The sequence below is a fragment of the Ursus arctos genome, unplaced genomic scaffold (genome assembly GCF_023065955.2).
Source record: "Ursus arctos isolate Adak ecotype North America unplaced genomic scaffold, UrsArc2.0 scaffold_13, whole genome shotgun sequence".
Classification (NCBI taxonomy): domain Eukaryota; kingdom Metazoa; phylum Chordata; class Mammalia; order Carnivora; family Ursidae; genus Ursus; species Ursus arctos.
Genome location: NW_026622797.1, coordinates 43,879,622 through 43,899,492, shown reverse-complemented (window position 1 = coordinate 43,899,492; position 19,871 = coordinate 43,879,622).

Here is a 19,871-nt window from a genome sequence, read left to right as displayed (position 1 = left end):
ATAATGACAAAATGAACAATGGCCCATAGTGAAAGTCTGAGAGACAATATTTAAATAACGGTTGATACCTAGAAAGTGCAAGCCCAGCCTTATGAGTCATCATTTATGTATATATTTTGCCTTTAATTATTACCCCTCACTAGCCATACGGAAAATAAGCTACTTGAATGCTATGAACTCTGAGGTGGTAGTTGATTTGGGGATTCTTCCAGATGACTCTGAAGTGTCTTTTTTCTATTTCCCAGAGTAGTTGGACGTAGGAACAGCTGACAAAATAAGAGCTTTAGAATCACACAATTTGAAAGCAATTCCAGGATGCTCGGGAAAGGGTCATTATAAGACAAAGGGAAATAAGAAATATTTAAAATACATTTTGACGGTCATAGTGTTACTAGAAAACAGAGGATTGATAGCCTCTCTTTACAAAGGAGATTTAGGAAAGCTGTAAATTAGTTGGAATCATTAACATGAATTCACAGCCAGGGAAGAAAGTGGGGGACCAGACAGGGAAGGGTAGAGGAGAGAGAGGAGATAAGTTATTCTGTTACTAGAGTTATTTAAGGCTTCTCATCTTTGCCATCCTCAGTGTTCAAAGAAACAACCTAATTTACAGCTCCATACCCATTGGGCTCTAATATTAACTTCCATTTTCAAGAAGCACTGGCTCCCTAACAGCAGCCAATTCCAAGTCTTGGGATCAAAGCAATAACAATGAGCCTATAACATCTTGATCTTTTCATAAGTAAACATAATTCTACCATCTTATATTCTACTTCTATTAGATCCTAGGATAATTACTACTATCATGATGAATTATATCTTTCTTTTAGAATATGTTCTTAAACCTCTAAATAAATATTTGGAATCATAAAATGGCTCAGTTTATGGGAAATCAAAGCAAAAGAAGGACAGTATATTCTTGCTTCACGTAGAAGAGCTGATAGCTTACACGTTTTAGCCTAGTGTTTAGAAAAACACCAAACACCTAAAACTGCATCGCCAGTTCAGTACAGACAGGAGAAAGGAAACAGAGAGTATGTCACCCCTAAAAGCATCAATTTGGCATGTGGATTATGTTTTAATTGAAAGCAATTAAGACCCAGCAGACTCAGAACAGTTTTCTACCTTCTGCCTAGAAGAATTTAGATAAGGAACCTACACCAGGAATAGAGCTCCTACCACATGTAACATTTTCTATTAGAAAGACTCTTTGGATGGCATGGTACACATCTCTTTACCACATATATGCTCTCCTCATCTTCCTGTGAATTGTCTTCTTCCTCTTTTATTCCTGAAGCATTTTACCCCCTTCTCCTTAGCTCACGATGGTATATAAGACTCAGTTGTCAGACCGTCTTTGACTTTTTATGCCTTTGTGGGGCTCCCACACACATGTAATTACATCTCCCTTCTGTGAATCTATCTGCCTAATGTCGATTTAATTATCAGAGCAGCCAGAGAACCTAAAAGGGAGAAGGGAAAAGTTTTTCATCCCCATATCAGAATGAAGCTACTCACCTTAGGAGTTCTTTGAAATGAAGTGTGAACTTCTGATATAAAGACAAGTGAGAAAAAGCAGCGCAAGTGTGCTGCTGAAAGAGAAAGACACAGATAAAAGCTAAGTTTTCCACAAAGAGATTTAATGATTCACCAGTTAGACTTTACAGAATCAGGAACTCATTAAGGAGGAGGGATTAGGCTAATGTTGACCAGTAGATCTTCCAAAGGTCTAATGAAAAGCCCTGAAGCATTTACCATAAATAATGGAAGATAAATACCTCAAACAGCTTGGTGCTACTCAGATATGCTGGGTAGTGTTCAAAAATCTCTGCTTTTGAGTAATAGCCAAAAATAAGCATGTATTTGCTTGCTGTCCCACTCACGATATTCCAATGGCCAGAGATCAGTAGTACAATGAGTTGAGTTGCTTCTTCTTCAAGAGAATGAGTATTGAAGTCTTTAAATCTTTGTGTTGTTTCTTATGAAACAGAATGGAGAATAAGTGTAGTGTGAACAATTAAGAAGTTGAGGGAAGAAATCTTTATCTGCAAGAAGAAAGTACGTGTATTTTGAAGGATTAGACACTTTCCCAAATTCGACAACATGCTTAACACGTGTAATACTCATTTAACTACCAATCACCACTTACCTGCCATTAAGCCCCTCGATTGTGTTACTATTTGGCAAAGTCTTTGTACCACTAAATCACAGAGCAAGAAATAGGTCCTGGGGTTGGCTCCCTAGGTACTGTTTTGTGTCCTCTTTTTCAGGGGTTCCACACTCTCTCCAGTCAGTTTGTCTTCCAAACAGAATGGTCAGAAAAGATAAACATTCTAAGGTTTATTCAAATTCCCTCTCTACGTACTTGGATTATTGACCTTAGGTGCTGCTTCTCTTCTGTTGTTACTTCTTCCTGCATAACAAACATCTCTTCACATATGATCAGATAAACCACCACTCGCTGGCGTTTGCCGATGTTACGGCATGCACGCTGTCAGATTTGGAACATGACTCATGCCTTTCTGAACACATCTCCTCTCACCCCTCTTCTGTAGACATTTCATCAGGCAAAGGTAGCTTGTGTCTCTCACTTAGAACGACTCTCAGTAACTTTAGAGTTCATCTTTGGTTTCATCTTTCCTATTGTCACCTTTCATTAAATAAAAATTTGATCCAAGGAAGGCTTTAATCCCTTTTCGTGGAGCAATTTGACTTTTAAGAAAATAAGTGTTTAATGTGACAGAAATTTGACCCTGCAATTATTCACAAAACCTTTTCCTCACAGTGTTCTATAAATTAAAATGTAACAGACTCCATGAGGCAAAGATTGTCAGCTGCTAGAAAGGAATAATTGAGATTCCCTAAAATAAATAACTTGAGGAAAGTAAACTGAAACTTCTGGTTATGTAAATGTTCATTATTTGCCAAACTTATGAGGATGAAAAGTGGAAAAATTACCTGTTTAAGAGGTTTAAGCACAACCTCTGACCTATTATTGACTGCTAAGTTATGTTGGTCTTGTCTTAAATATAACACAAGAAATAAAAAAAAAAAATCTGAGTAGTAACAGGGTGTGCACAATGCTGGTGATAGACTCCATAGAATTAGTTCTAGTAAGTCATTATACAAAAAATTGAAAATGAAATAAAGAAAAAAGCAGAACTATCACTTCCAGGATAAGATCAGAATCCTAAAATGTCCAGTTTTCACAAAAAAAAATTACCATATGCCAAAAAACAGGAAAGTATGATACACATGCAGGAAAAAAAGAGCAATTAATAAAAACTGTGTCTGAATGGACCCAGACACTGGACTTAGCAAACAAAACAGCCATAAAAAATATGTCGTATTTGTTGAGTCACTAGATCTCAAAAAAATGTTTGACTTGACAGAAGAAAGAATTAGGAAACATGAAGACAGATCAATAGAGGAAAGAATTACAAACAATGAAAAGAACAGAAAGACAAAGAATGAAGAAAACTGAACCTAGCCTCGGAGACCTGTCGAAAATATCAAGCATGCCAACATACATGCAAGGAGGAGAGGAAAGGGCAGAAAAAAGTCTTTGAAGAACTTCTGACCAAGATCTTCCCAAATTTGATGAAAAATATTAATTTGCACATCCATGAAGCTCAACAAACAAACAGGATCAACGTGAAGTGATCTACAGCTACACAAATCATAGTTAAATCACTGAAACATACCATTTTCGGGTTCTTTCCTTTATTTTTGTGAAGGATGCTTTCAGGATTTTGGTTAAGGATGGTGTTGCATCTGTAGATGGCTTTGGGTTGTAGGGATATTTAATGATACTCATTCTTCCAATCCACAAACACGAGATGTCTTTCCATTTGTTTGTGTCTTCTTTGATTTCCTTCAGCAAAGTCTTGTAGTTTACATTGTACAGGTCGTTCACGTCCCTGGTTAAATTTACAAAGATTTTATTGGTTTTGATGCTACTATAAATGAGATACTTCTATTTCTTTTTCAGATATCTCATATTTAGTGTAAAGGAATGAAACAGATTTCTGTATATTGATTTTTTGATCGCTGATTTGTTTCAACAGTTTTTTGATTGACTCTTTGAGATTTTTTGGGATTTTTATATATAAGTCATAAAATCTGCAAATAGTGGCTATTTTACTTGTCCCTTTCTGACTTGGATGCTATTTATTTCTGTGTCTTACCCAATGGGTCTAGCTAGGACTTTTAGTACCAGAAGAGTGATGAGAGTGGGCATCCATGTCTTGCTCCTGATCTTAGAGGAAAAGCTTTAAACCTTTCCCTATTGAACATGATATTAGCTGTGGCTAATAAACACCTTTACCCATTCGTCGATGGACGTCTCTGCTCTTTCTATAGTTTGGCTATTGTGGACATTGCTGCTCTAAACATTGGGGTGCAGGTTCCCCTTCAGAGCACTACATTTGTATTTTGGGGTAAATACCTAGTAGTGCAATTGCTGGGTCATAGGGTACCTTCCTTTTCAACTTCTTGAGGAAACTCTATACTGTTTTCCGGAGTGGCTGTACCAGCTTGTATTCCCGCCAACAGTGTAGGAGGGTTCCCCTTTCTCCGCATCCTCGCCAAAATCTGTTGTTTCCTGACTTGTTAATTTTAACCATTCTAACTTGTGTGAGGTGAAATCTCATTGTGGTTTTGATTTGTATTTCCTTGATGCCCAGTGATGTGGAACATTTTTTCATGTGTCTGTTGGCCATTTGTATATCTTCTTTGGAGAAATATCTGTGCATGTCTTCTGCCCATTTCTTGACCAGATTATTTGGTTTCGGGGTGTTGAGTTTGACAAGTTCTTTATACATATTGGACACTAGCCCTTTATCAGATATGTCATTTGCAAATATCCTCCATTCTGTAGTACACATTTCAGTGTTGTTGCCGGTTATGGGTCTGTTTAAATTTTCTATTTCTTTCTGTTTCAGTTCTGGTAGTTTGGTGTCCTTGTCTGGTTTTGGTTATGAGGGTTAACAGTGGCCTCGCAGTATGAGTTTGGAAATGGGCCTTCTGCCTGGATTATGGAATACTTTGTGGAGGATTGGTATTGTTTCTTTAAATGTTTGGTAGAATTCACCTGTAAAACCATCTGATCCTGGGGGTTTTGTGTGGGGCTGAAAACTGATTCAATCCGTTTATTCCTCATTTGTCTGTTCAGATTTTCCATTTCTTCTTGACTCAATGTTGTAGACTGTGTGATTCTACAAATGCATCCCATTTTTCTAGGTTGTGTAGTTTGCTGGCATAGAATTGTTCATAGTCATCTCATGCTTCTGTGTATTGTTGCTGTAGTACCACTTGCAAGGTCTCCTCTTTCTCATTTCTAATTCTATTTGAGTCGTCTGTCTTTTCTTCTTTGTTAGTCTAGGTAAAGTTTTGTCAAGTTGGTTGATCTTTTCAAGGAACCAGTCTTAGTTTTGTTGATTCTTTTTCTTGTTTTTTTCTGGTCTCTATTTCCTTTATTTCTGTTCTGACCTTTTGATCTTTATTACTTCCTCCTTCTGCTAACTTTGCGCTTAATGTGTTCTTCTCTAGTCCCTCAAGCTGTAAAATAAAGCACTTTATTTGCTCTCTTTCTAACATATAATATGTGATTATTGGTATTATATGCAGAACTGTTCTGGCTGCATCCTGTAAGATTTGATATGATGTTCTAAAAAAGATTTGATATGTTGCATTTCCATTTCATTTGTTTTGAGATCATGTTTTCTTTTCCTTATGATTTATTTTTGACCCATTGGTTATTCAGAAGTGTCTCATTCAGTTTCTACATATTTGTGGATGTTTTCACTTTCTTATTCTCAGTATCATACAAAGTCAGCAATGATAGTTGTATAAATTTAATCTTCTGAAATTTCCCAAGATTTTTGTATCCTATTATATAACCTATACTACACAATAATGAGATGAATGTGTTTTTTGCAGATATTGGTGGAATGTTCTATGGATGTCCCTTAAGTCCACTTCTTCTGAAGTATGGTTCCATTCCAATGTTTCCTTGTTTATTTTCTGTCTGGATAATGTATCTACTGCTGATAGTGGGGTAATGAAGTCCCTTAGTACTACTGGATTGCTGCAGATCTGTTAGTATTTGCTTCATATATTTTGTGTTTCAATATCGGGAGTAGAAATACTTGTGGTTTTTATTCCTTCCTGATGTATTGACCCTTTGCATTCATATAATGACCTCCTTGTCTTTTGTTACCACTTTTGACTTGCAATCCATTTCATTTGATATAAAATAGCAGCCTGCACCTGTCTTCTTTTGGTTTTCACTTGTTTGGAAAGTCATCTCCCACCTCTTCACTTTGAGCTTATGTATGTAATTAGAGCTGATATAAGTCTCCTGTAGGCAGCGTATAGTTGAGTCTTGTGCTTATTTTTAATCACTCTAGCCACTGTGTGCATTAATTGGTGAGTTCATCCATTAATTAGGGTATATAATTAGGGTAAATATAGATTAATTATGTATAATTATATATGTATGTATATATGTAATAAAATTATATATGTATAATAAATATATATTATGTATATATTTTATAAATTATATATGTAAAATTATATATGTATATTTATAAAAATTATATATGTATATATAAATATATATAATATGCTTATATATAATATATATTATATATATTATATATAATGTTTATATATAATATATATTATATGTACATATATAATTATATATGTATAATTATATATGTATATTTATAAAAATTATATATGTATATATAAATATATATTATATATAATATATATTTTATATTATATATAATGCTTATATATAATATATATTATATGTACATATATAATTATATATGTATAATTATATATGTATATTTATAAAATTATATATGTATATATAAATATACATTTATATATATATATATATACACATATATATATAAAATAAATATAATATAATATAATATATATTATAATATTATATATATAATATATAATAATATATATTATATGTACATATATATGTACATATATACATTATATATGTATAATAAATATATATTAATATGTAAGGACCTTCTAGTCTTCTTTTATCTTTTGCTTTCTGGTTATTTTCTATCTATATTGTTTCTTTTTCATTCTATCTACCTTCTTAAAATGGTGGGTTTTGTCATGATTTGCTCAGTCTTTCTTGTGAGTGTGTGTGTGTGTGCGCATGTGTGTGTGTCTGCTCTGATTTTTGTTTTGTGGTTTCCTTGAGCATTACATAAAACGTGTTAGCCCTTTTTCTCCTGCCAGCAACTCATATTCATTTGTGTCTGCTCTGTGAGTTTCACCTGATGGTTACCTTTAGGCTTACATAAATAATGCTAGTCCTTTATCTGCTGCTAGGAACTCATATTCATTTGCCTATAATGGTTCCACACTTTGACTCCTCCACTTTTATGTTTTCAGTATCAAAATTGCCTCTTATTATGCTGTGGAATTGTAAACAGTTGTAATCCCAATCACTTTTTTTCAATGCTCTCCTCCTTTACCCTTTATTTTATAATTTTTAAACAAACTGTTCTTCAACTGAGCGAATCTTCAGTATCGACGGTCTACATCACCTTTGTCAGAGTTTTGTGTGATTTCATTTTTTGTGTGTCACTAGTGTCTTTTCAGCTTGAAGAGCTCTTTCGGCCTCCTTTTTAAAAAAAATTTTATTTATTTGACAGAGATAGAGACAGCCAGCGAGAGGGAACACAAGCAGGGGGAGCGGGAGAGGAAGAAGCAGGCTCATAGCGGAGGAGCCTGATGTGGGGCTCGAGCCCAGAACGCCGGGATCACGCCCTGAGCCGAAGGCAGACGCTTAACGACTGAGCCACCCAGGCGCCCCTCTTTCAGCCTCTTTTGCAAGGCAGGTGTAATATGGTGAACTTCTTCAGCTTCTGTCTGTCTGGTTAAGCCCTTATTTTCGATCATATCTGACATTTTTGGTGGACAGAGAATTCATGACTGCCATTTGTATCTGTCCATACTTTGAATCTGTCTCTCCTTTGTCTCCTGGCTTGCAGTGTTCCTGCTGAGAAATCTACCCAGAGGCTAAGGGGGGAGGTGTTCCTTTCTGCACTAGTTCTTTTCCTTCGCCGCTAATCCTTTACCATTGGTTTTGGACACTTATGTTTCATTGAGAAAGACTTTTTTTGCATTGAGATAATAACATGTTCTATTAGCTCTGTGGACTTGTATGTTAAGTTCTTTCCACAGGTTTGGGAAGCTCTCAGCGATTATTTCTTTAAATAAATGCTGCCCCTTCTTCTCTTCTCCTTCAGGTATACTCATTGTTCTTATATTGGCTTTTCTAATAGTCTGATAAGTCGCATAGGGTTTCTGGACATGTTGAAAATCTTAGGCCCTCTTCTCTTCCACTTGAATCATTTCTAAATTCCCATCCTCCAGATAGCCTATTCTCCCTTCCATCTGACCTGCTATATTCCCAATGCTTTCTAATTCATTCTTCATCTCACTTGTCGAGTCCTTCAGATCCAGAATTTCTTTGGTTCCTTTATATAATTTAAATTTCTTTGGTAAAGTAGTCCTTCTGTTCATTAATTTTATGCCTGAGTTGTCTGAACTGAGTTCTCCTAACTCTGAACTTCTAAATTTTCTGTATCTCACTGAATTTTCTTTTCTTTTTTTAAGATTTTATTTATTCATTCGTGAGAGCGAGCAAGAGAGACAGCACAAGCAGGGGCAGAGGCAGAAGGAGAGGGAGAAGCTGACTTCCCCTGGAGCAGGGAGTCCAATTTGGGGCTCGATCCAGGGACCCCAGGATCATGACCTGAGCCAAAGACAGACACTTAACCGACTGAGCCACCCAGGCGCCCCTCACTGAATTTCTTCATAAAAGTTGTTTTTAATTATATATGAATAGGATCACCATAGTCTTTGTTTTGAATTTCATTGTTCTCATTTTCTCTCTGTGATACCATTGTACTATTATTTTTTCATACCAGAGAAAATGTGCCTTTGTCATCTCACTGGAAGTTTCAAATATCTTTCTTATTTAGGGAAGGCTTTGTTGACTTTGATTCTAACAGTTACGCAGCTTGGCAATCAGAAACCTTGTGTCCCAGAAGGTCGTGATAATCACACAATATTTCACTTTCTCTTACTGGAACTGACTCACCACTAAAATTAGGAGCACACCTGTGAGAACTGACATTAAAAAAAAAAAAAGCTGGTGGCAGAGTGGCAGGGCAGTTGTGGGCTTTAGCACTTGCGTCATGGGTGTGCCCAAGGCCAGTGGGATGGGCGGGTGGGGTCTCAGTGGTCCCAGACTTCTGGAAATCCCAAGGCAACAGCAGGAAACACCTTCCTTCAATTCTCTTAGTCTGCCTTCTTCCCTCTCCTTCCCTTGTGCCGGTCACAGAGCTCTCGCCTCAGAAATCCAGGGGCTGCTGAAGAGCAACGGGTCCCTCCGTGCAGCTGAGTGGCCAGGGGCCTTGAACTTCCCCTTGCTTCCTACCCCGCTGCCTCCTCTGCTAGGACCAGCACTGCCCCTGTGGCTGCTGCACCTCTCTTGGCCCCATCGCCTCTCTGACTCCCCCTCCCCCCACTTTGGGATGCAGCTGGATGGATCTCTGTGTCCTTGCACGCTCTCTACAGGTGCTTTCATTCGGGCACGGATGCCCAGTTCCATGTAAATGGAAGGGGAGAGAAAACAAACAACTTCCATTGCCAAGATGCCGAGGGCACCCCACTTACTCTCATTTCAATAGGACTGAATGAGAAATGTTGACTGAGGAATTTCTTCTTTCTGGTGTTTTTCCTCAGTGAGGACTGAACCGAGTTTGAAATGCAGTACAGCTGTTACCTGCAAAACCAGGCATATCTAGGAAAGGGTAGGAAAGAACCTGAGAAAGGCCGGGTTCCAAGGACAAGCATACAAATATATTACTCATACCGGAACAGGGAGAACCTTCCAGGAAACCATGAGCTTATCTTGAGATCAGTCCATCCCAGAGCAACCTCAAACACACCACAGTTGCCCAAGCACCATTGACTATCCTGGAATCCGAACTCCATCCCTCTAGCTCTGGTTGCAGGATAATGGCACAAAGCCCCTCGGGTCCATGTTTCACACATCTGTGAATTCTGGACAACTACCCAAGCTAGCCACAGATACCAGCGCACGGGAGGCAAAACTTGAACAAGCGGCCCGTAAAAGGAATAAGGTTTGCAGGTTTCTCTTTGTTTTTGTGCCTTTTGTTCCCGCAACAGTTCTTCCAGGTGTGGGGCTGTCCTCATGGCACAACGTGCTTAGGATCCCCGGCTTCTTCCCACCCTGATGTGCTGTGACAAACAGACATGCTCCCACATAGTTCCGGGCCCCACCCGGAGCCAGTCTCCTAGCGCCACTTGGGCTCTGTGGGTAGCCAAGGGCCCTGGCTCCGCACCCAGGCCACCACGCTGTGCTCGGCCGGCTCTGCTCAGTGCTGTTCTGCCGTCGGGCCACCAGCCTGCTTCCACCGAAGTCATTTCAGGGGGTGTTTTCCTTTGGGCCCTTCTGAGGACACAGACTGAGATTTGCGGGGGGACTGGGAAGGGCGGTCGGCAGCACCACCCGTGAGGAGTGGTGGCAGGTACTCTGGGCAGAGGGAGAAGCTGAACTGCAGTGAAAGAGCCCTAACACCCACAAGGGATCAAACAGGGCACTAAGGAGCTGGGCTGCCCTGCAAGGTGCTTTAACTTGCAGCGGTTTGCCTGCTGGAGTCGGAATGCAGGGTGTCAGGTGTGCCCCCGCAGCTGACGGACGTGCCACCTGCTCTGTTACGTGTGCTGTTTGTTCCCCGACTCGCGTGTTGGATGAAATAATGGCAAAAGGAAGAGGGACAAGTGTTTGTCTTACTCCATTCCGGCGGCCGTCACAAGACGGCACAGACTGGGCTTACGAACAACAGACACTTACTCAGCACCGTTTCGAGTTTGGGAAGTCCAAGATAATGCCACCTGGCCTGCGTGTCTGGAGAGAATCCCCTTCCTTCATGGTCTTCTCCCTGTGACCTCATGTGGCAGAAATGGCAAGGGAGCTCAAGGCAGCTTTGATGAGCGCACTCATCCCAACCACCACCTCCCCAAGCCCACCCCCCCATCCTCACTATGGGGCTTCAACACATGAATTTCTGGAGACACGCACATTCAGCCCAGGGTCGTACACTCCTCCCCTAGAATTCTTCGTGCGAGGCAGGGGGACAAGGCGGAGTGGGTAATGTGGGGCGATTTGGAGACAAAGCCCCGTGAACAACCGCAGTGTGAACTCACCAATTTGAACATGTTTTTTAGTTGTCATTTTTAAATACATTTTTCATGTTCAGGAGGTATTAAAATCCTCACCTTGGAATTGAGGAAATTGAAGATCAGAGGCTAAGTGAATGATGTCCCAAGCTCCCAGTTAGGAGAAGAAACAATTATTCCAGTTCTCACCCTTTCCACCAGAACCATCCCATATTTTTCATACTATGGAAGGCTTTAACTTTCAGTGATGAACGAAAATATGAAGTATTAAGCATTCAATCTTCATTTTTACCCCCTTGTGTTCCAGCTCTTTAGGGCTGGTCGATGTGTGCCGGTTCATTACCAAAGGAGCGCCGAGATCAGAGAGAATCCCAAGCTCCTTTCATAAAAACTGCAGAGGGACGGTTTCTATCCCAAAACTATCCTCCCAAATTAGTTCATGACAACAAGGAAAAGGACAGACATGAATGTATTCCTTTGCGAATGTGCCTAACACTCATTTTAATGTCATTTTCAAGGGCATAACATTAATATTTACCTTTTAAAACAAACACCTTTAGTAACAGATGGTAATGGCCAAAGGCCTTTTGATAAATAAAGGTGGACCTGTCTTACCACTGAGAAAATTTAAATGTCAGAAGATACATCCAAATTAGTGCCAAGAAGTTCTTTTAAAAACATTATCCCAAATGTATGGGTGGAAACTATCCTAGATCCACACGTCTCAACAGTCTGAGTTCCACAAGAATCATTCTATTAACAATACCACCAACCCTAAAGTATAAATCATTTTAATTAAATGATTATATTGGATTGAGATATGCTTGGAGTGGTATGGTCCAAATCATACCAGTTATTTTATTTAACATCTCTGTCCTGTGGCATTAGCCCATAGTCCAGTAATTTCTAGGCCTTCAATTCCTTTAGCTTAACTATCTGCTTGGGGAAATAATATAGTTTCATTCTCTTTGTTCCCCGAACACCTTCCTTTACACAAAGAAGCCCCTGTACCTACAACCCCACGTGGTTCCACCTCCAGAGCTTTCTCCCCAGTATTCTTCAGATGGAGGCCAGGGAACCCTGAAAGCCTTTTGGCACTACCTAGGACTACAGTACTGAGAGTGAGGCACTGATCTGGGATGCACAATTTAAGGAAGGACCAAATTCAGTTATTAGGATGAATAATATTTTAATGCAGTAGTAAAAATATTTAAATTAACATAAAATCTGTGACAGATGAAATATCCAAACTTTAAAATATTACTGATTTTTCCTTTTACCTCAGGTGTCAAGATGGCTCTGCACCGCACTGTTGTTTAAAATTTTAATTTCAAAGCCTTCTAAAATATTCTTTTTTTACCCTTTTAACAGATTTTTAAAATTTAAATTCAATTAATTAACATATAATATATGATTAGTTTCAGAGATGGAGTTCAGTGATTCATCAGTCTTACATATTATCCAGGGCTCATTACATCAGCACCCTCCTTCAATGTCCATCCACCCAGTTATCTCATCCCCCATCCCCCTCCCCTCCAGCAACCCGCAGTTTGTTTCCTTCAGTGAAGAGTCTTTTATAGTTTGTCTCCCTCTCTGATTTTGTCTTATTCTCTTTTCCTCCCTTCCCCTATGATCTTCTGTTTTGTTTCTTAAATTCTGCATATCAGTGAGATCACATGATAATTGTCTTTCTCTGATTGACTTATTTCACTTAGCATAATACCCTCTAGTTCCAACCACATTGGTGCAAATGGCAGGATTTCATTTTTTTGATGGCTCAGTAGTATTCCACTGTATATATATATATATATATATATACCACCTCTTTCTTATCCATTCATCTGTCAATGGTCATCTGGGCCCTTTCCATAGTTTGGTTATCGTGGACATTGCTGCTATTAACATTGGGGTTTGGGTGTCCCTTTTAATCACTATGTTTGTATCCTTTGGGTAAATACCTGGTAGGGCAATTCCTAGGTCATAGGATAGCTCTATTTTCAACTTTTGGAGAAGCCTCCATGCTGTTTTCCAAAATGGCTGCACCAGCTTGCATTCCTGCCAACAGTGTAAGAGGGTTCCCCTTTCTCCCCATCCTTGCCAACGTCTGTCATTTCCTGACTTGTTAATTTTAGCAATTCTGACTGGTGTGAGGTGATATCTCATTGTGGTTTTGATTTGTATTTCCCTGATACTGAGTGATGTTGAACATTTTTTTTCATGTGTCTATTGGCCATTTGTATGCCTTCTTTGGAGAAATGCCTGTGCATGTCTTTTGCCCATTTCTTGACTTAATTATTTGTGTTTTGGGTGTTGAGTTTGATAAGTTCTTTTTTTTTTTTTTTAAAGATTTTACTTATTTATTTGGAAGAGAGAGGGAGAGGGAGGGGGAGCTCAGGGGAGGGACAGAAGAAGCAGACTCCCTGCTGAGCAGGGAGGCTGATGCAATGTGAGGATCAATCACAGATCACGATCTGAGACAAAGGCAGATGCTTAACCAACTGAGCCACTCAGGCGCCCTGATAAGTTCTTTATATCTATATTTTGGATACTTTATCTGATAAGACATTTGCAAATATCTTCCATTCTGTTGGTTGTCTTTTGGTTTTGTCAGCTGTTTCCTTTGCTGTGCAAACGCTTTTAATCTGAATGAAGTCCCAATATTTCATTTTTGCCTTTGTTTCCCTTGCCTTTGGAGATGTGTCTAGCAAGAAGTTGCTGCAGCCGAGTTCAAAGAGGTTACTGCCTATGTTCTCCTCTAGGATTTTGATGGATTCCTGTCTCACATTCAGGTCTTTCATTAATTTTGAGTTTATCTTTCTGTATGGTGTAAGAAAGTGGTCCAGTTTCATTCTTCTGCATATAGCTGTCCAATTTTCCCAACACCAGTTGTTGAAGAGACTGTCTTTTTTCCATTGGATCCTCTTTCCTGCTTTGCCAAAGATTAGTTGACCATAGAGTTAAGGGTCCCTTTCTAGGTTCTCTATTCTGTTCCATTGATCTATGTATCCGTTTTTGTGCCAGTACCATACTGATTTTGCCCATTAAAAATAAGTGTTGTTTATCTTCTTACTATTGAGTGTAAGAGTTCTTTACATAGTCTGGATATAAGTTTTTTTTTAATCAGTAAAATGATTTGCAAGTATTTTCTTTGTCTGTATCTTATCTTTACATAATTAAAACTATGTCTTTTGAAGTGGTAAAGTTTTGAAATTTGAAGAGATCCAAATTATAATTTTCTCAATTTTATGATTCTTGCTTTTTCTGCCCTTAGAAATTCTTGCCTAATACAAGATTGAGAAAACTTTTTCCTGCATGTATTTTACTAGTTTTATAATGTGAGCTCTTAAATTAGGATCTTCAGTCTATTCTGAGGTAATTTTTGTGTTTGTGTAAAAGGTCAAAATACATCTTTTTGATGTAGGTATCTAACTATCCCAGATAATTTGTTGAAAAGACCAATTGACCGTAAATATAAAAGTTTGTTTCTGGAGTCTCAATTCTCTTCCATGTACCTATGTGCCTAGCTTTATACCAGTACTATATACTGTCTTGATTATTGTCCTTTAAGTAAAGTTTTGAAATCAAGAAGAATAAGCCTTCCCACTTTGTTGTTATTTTTTGAAGCTTTTTTGGCTGCCTGGGCTCTATGCATTTCCATAAGTATGCAATACACTGTTATTAACTATAGTAACCATACTGTGTATTACATCCTCAGAACTTACTCATTTTACAATTAAAAGTTTTTTCCCTTTGACTAGTAACTCCCATTTTCCCATCCCTCAACCTCTGGCAACCACTATTCTACTCTTTGTCTCTGAGTTAGACTCTTTTGTGGTTTTGCGTTTTTTTGTTTGTTTTTTAGATTCTACATATTTGTGATATGTATAGTATTTGTCTTTCATTGTCTGGCTTATTTCACTTAGCATAATGCCCTCTAGGTTCATCGATTTTTTGAAAATGGCAGGATTTCCTTCATTTATATGGCTGGATAATATTTCATTGCAGATACAGATATACAACCTTTTCTATATCCATTTATCTGTTGCTGGGCACTTAGGTTGCTTCCAGTAACATGTTCCTCATTTCCTTCTGAGCCCAAATTTCAAATGGTGAAGCCACCTTTAGTTTCTCTCCCTGTCCTGCTCTCCATCTCATTCTACGACATCTTGTGAGGCATGGACAAATCAAGGCTTATCTACAGTTAATTTCTGGACTGGCCAAATCTTGAGGGTCCATGACCTCATAGTGATGGATGTTAAGTCTGCTGTTTACCTGAATGAAGGACCTTAGGATGGTAACATGTCAGGTGGCATAGTCTATGAGGTAAAAAAAGTGGATTAACAGAAACATGGCTGAGATGTTCAGAAAAAGAGGTGGTGAGATGTTATAGTCCAACAGATTTAACAAAGTAGACAGTAAAAAATCAGGCACTTTCACATTCATCCTGTTCAGCCCACCATTCCAGTGATTATGAACACAAGGAGCCTGAAATTCAAATAATCCATGACTTCCCCATACATACTTATTGTATTAGTTTGCTATGGCTGTCATAACAGAGTACACTAGACTGTGTGGCTTAAGCAATAAAAGCTTACTTTCTTAGGATTCTGGAAGCAACAAGTCTAAGATCAAGGTGCCGGCAGAATTAATTTCTTGTGAGGTCTCTCTCTTTGACTTACAGATGGCCATTTTGTCTCATTTGTCTTCACATGGTCTTCTCTTTGTGTGTTTCTCTGTCCTAATCTACTCTTCTTATATGGACACTAGTAGTATGAAGTTAGGGCTCACCCTAATGGCCTCCTTTTAATTTTATTACCTTTTGAAAGACCTTATTTCCAAATATAGTCACAACATTCTGAGGTACTGAGGGTTAGAGCTTCAACATATTTTGTTTATAATTTATCTAGCCTGTCAACAGGCACAGTTGTGAAAAGAAACTGGTTTTCTGACTGACCGATCACTGAATTTTTTTTTGTAACCCAGAAAACTAATAGATGTGGAAATTAAAAGTAGTGAAACACAAAAGAATGGGGGGTGTTTTAAAATAGCTAACATTTAATGCCACCTGGTCATATTCCAGGCACTGTTTCAAATGTTCAGTTGTGTTTTCTCATTTAATTCCTCAACATCAACCATTTGATGTGGTGGTACTCTTTTTATCCTTTTATATTATATACTGCTAGATAATAGGTTCCAAAATACATGCTTAACACTACCCTATAGTGCCTCTGCCTAAAAATATAATAATTTGTAAATATAATTTTTATATTTTAGTTTCAAAATATAAATACAATTTTAACTCTTTTAAGAGTTTGGACCCATCATATAAGTGTTACATCAGAAATATGGGGCAAAAAAATGGAAATAATGTCTATTATCTAATAATGATAGCAAATAATATCTAATGTTTGTTAGGTGTTTCACATGTGCAGACCTGGATAATTTTCTAACTATATACACTCAAAAATCCCATGAGATGGCTGGATTATTTCCATTTGGTCCTTCCAATTGTGTTTCCACCATTCTCTGCTCTGTTTACTTGGAGCTAGCCATTATATCAATGGGCAGACTTGCCTTCTGGCTTCTGGTTTAATTACGGCAGTGGCCCTGGATGAAAGTTTGAGGGAGATAGGAGGGAGAAATGAGAGTGCTTCCCCTCTTGGAATATCACAGAGGGCTAGCTGTGTCCCTAGGTCCTGTCAGGAAGCCTCTACATACAGCCATCTGGTTCTGTTTACAGATATTTCCTCTTGTTCCAGTTAGTCATTGGGTACCCTTGAGATTTCCCTGCTGCCAGCCCAGGTCAACGTGAAGAGTTTCCTTACGAAACATTCATCAATTTGAGTGTGCCATCTAGTTCCTGTGAAGGAAAGCATAATACGTGCTGTTATAATTCCAATTTAAAGGGAGCATTATTTATAATTCTTATTAAGGAACTTGGAGCTAAGAATAGGTACAAATGTGGCCCAAGATACAGTGACTTATGACTTGCAGAACTGGAATTCAAACACAGTCCTAATGTTTAATCATCATCCGGGACAGCAATACGGAACATGTTGGAAATAGAGCCGATTAATATATTGGATTGCATTAACCATGATAATTCTGTAAACTTTCAAGAGACAGGGACTGATGTAGAATCTTTGTGGGAAAATGTTTTGTAGATTTGTGACCTTGATTAAAAGGCAATGAGTACAACTGAATTATTTATTTCTTATGAACAAATATTTACTAGCTGCTCATTTTGTGCTAGACCCTGAGGTTATTTGGGAACATGAAACTAGTTTCTGTCTTCAAGAAAATTAAAACCTACATCCAAAATAACTTTATAATTACTGAAATGAACATAAATTAGACAAGTAAGTAAAAGAAAACAAGTGAAAAAATTAAGCCAAGTGATAAATATGGTATCAGGTTGTGGAGTTGTTACAATTTATTGTTAGAAAATTTGGACATATGGTTTTGGGATAGGGCTAAGAACTGATTCCAAGAACAGCTAGCTTTAGAATTGTGCACCTGGTCCTACAGTATATTTTAACTCCCAACATTTTATAGTTTTGGAGATTGAGATTTAGATAGATTAGATAACCTGCCATACAATGAGTAATTCACAGAACTGAGATTAGACCAGGGCTATTCCTCACATGTAGCCTAAGTGGTTTTCATCTACTATGTAATTCCTTGTCCTGGACACACATGTTCAAGGGAGAACTCTGTACCCAATACCCTCAAGTTCTACCTCCTCCATTGTCTTACACCCACTTCTTCCTGACCAGCTGTTGGATGGGAAAAAAGGTAGCTCCTCCAAATTCTCAATTAATATTCTTTGCTTTTTAATATGCTTTTATATAAAAACGTGTAGACTTAGCTAAAACATTAATACAACTAATAAGAAAATTCAGTAAGATGGCTGAAAATAAAATATCCAAAATTAATTGATTACTTTACATGGGCATGTGTCAATTGAGTTGTCTAAGAAAATTGGACAGAATTAGACACCTAATAGATTTACTGGGGATATATCTGTGAAGAGGAGGGAGAGCAAGAGCAGATGAGAAGTTCCTTTTGACAGTGATATAGTTCTGCTTGTGCAAGGAGAAAAGAAAAGAAGGACAGGAAGGGCCTCAAACTTTCACGTGACTCTGAGAAATTCCTGACAAGGCCAATGGGAAGGCCAGGGACAAGATTTTCTATGACAGGCGCCCTATGTCAGGAAGAAATGGTCTGGAACTTCTACCACTTCCAGATGCAGTCATTTCCTTGAAGTAACCAGGGGAGAGCGTGACTTCAGTACTGAAGCTATGGCAGATCCAAAGCTGTATAAACTGAAGGCCTTCAGCCAAGTACAATCCTCACAGAAGGTTCTCCTGAAGAGCAAGTAGAGAGGTGCACTTCCAAGGTTAAGAGAGAGCAATACCAGTTAGAAATAGAAAAGGGAAAGAAAACCCCAAAACTTACAAAAGATGTGAAAACTGTAAGATACCTATATAAGAAATTTAACAAAAATTGTACAAAAACTTTATAAAGAGAATTGGAAAAAAAAAAAAGAAAGAAAAACATGCCTACAAATGGTGAGATACACTTCCTGTAGGGAGAGAAATAAGATAAAAAAGGATGTTAACAATTTTTATATTTACATTTCACTTAATGACAATCAAAAGCCCAATAAGCTTTTTGAGAAACTAAATTTAAAGCAAACATTGAAAACATGTGTATGAGACTATTCAAGGACATTTTCAAAAATAGCGATGTAGAGAAGAAGAGGCAACATATCCTACTATATATTTAAAATATTATGAGTATAATCAATATAGTGTAGCACAAGTACAAAAATAGATGAAAGTACAAAAATGAATAATATGTGGTTTCAACTCATAGGCGGATTTATTCATAAAGTGAATGAATACTTGATGTTGTGAAAGAAAATTAAATCATATCACTATTATCAATTATGAAACTAATATTCCTGATAAACTAAATATCTAAAATTGAAAAAGCATAACAGCAAAGGTAAGAGAAGTAAATACAACATACTGTTTTTCAGTCTTCGAGTAGGTTAGACTTTTCTAAGCAAGACAGCAAATCTAAATGTCATAAATGAAAAGGGGGGCGCTTGGGGGGCTCAGTCGTTAAGCATCTGCCTTCAGCTCAGGGCATGATCCTAGGGTCCTGGGATCGAGCCCCACATCACTCCTTGGCTGGGAGCCTGCTTCTTCCTCTCCCACTCCCCCTGCTTGTGTTCCCTCTCTTGCTGGCTGTCTCTCTCTCTGTCAAATAAATAAATAAAATCTTTAAAAAAAAATAAATGAAAAGGTTGATAGATATGATTATCTAAAAATGTAAAATTTCTGTACACAGAAAGATATCATAAATAACACAAAATAACATGTCACTAATCCACCGAGGTAATGACTATACCATATTCCAGCAACCAGATCTCAACCCTATATAAGAAATTCCAGGGGCGCCTGGGTGGCGCAGTCGTTGGGCGTCTGCCTTCGGCTCAGGGCGTGATCCTGGCGTTCTGGGATCGAGCCCCACATCAGGCTCCTCGGCTATGAGCCTGCTTCTTCCTCTCCCACTCCCCCTGCTTGTGTTCCCTC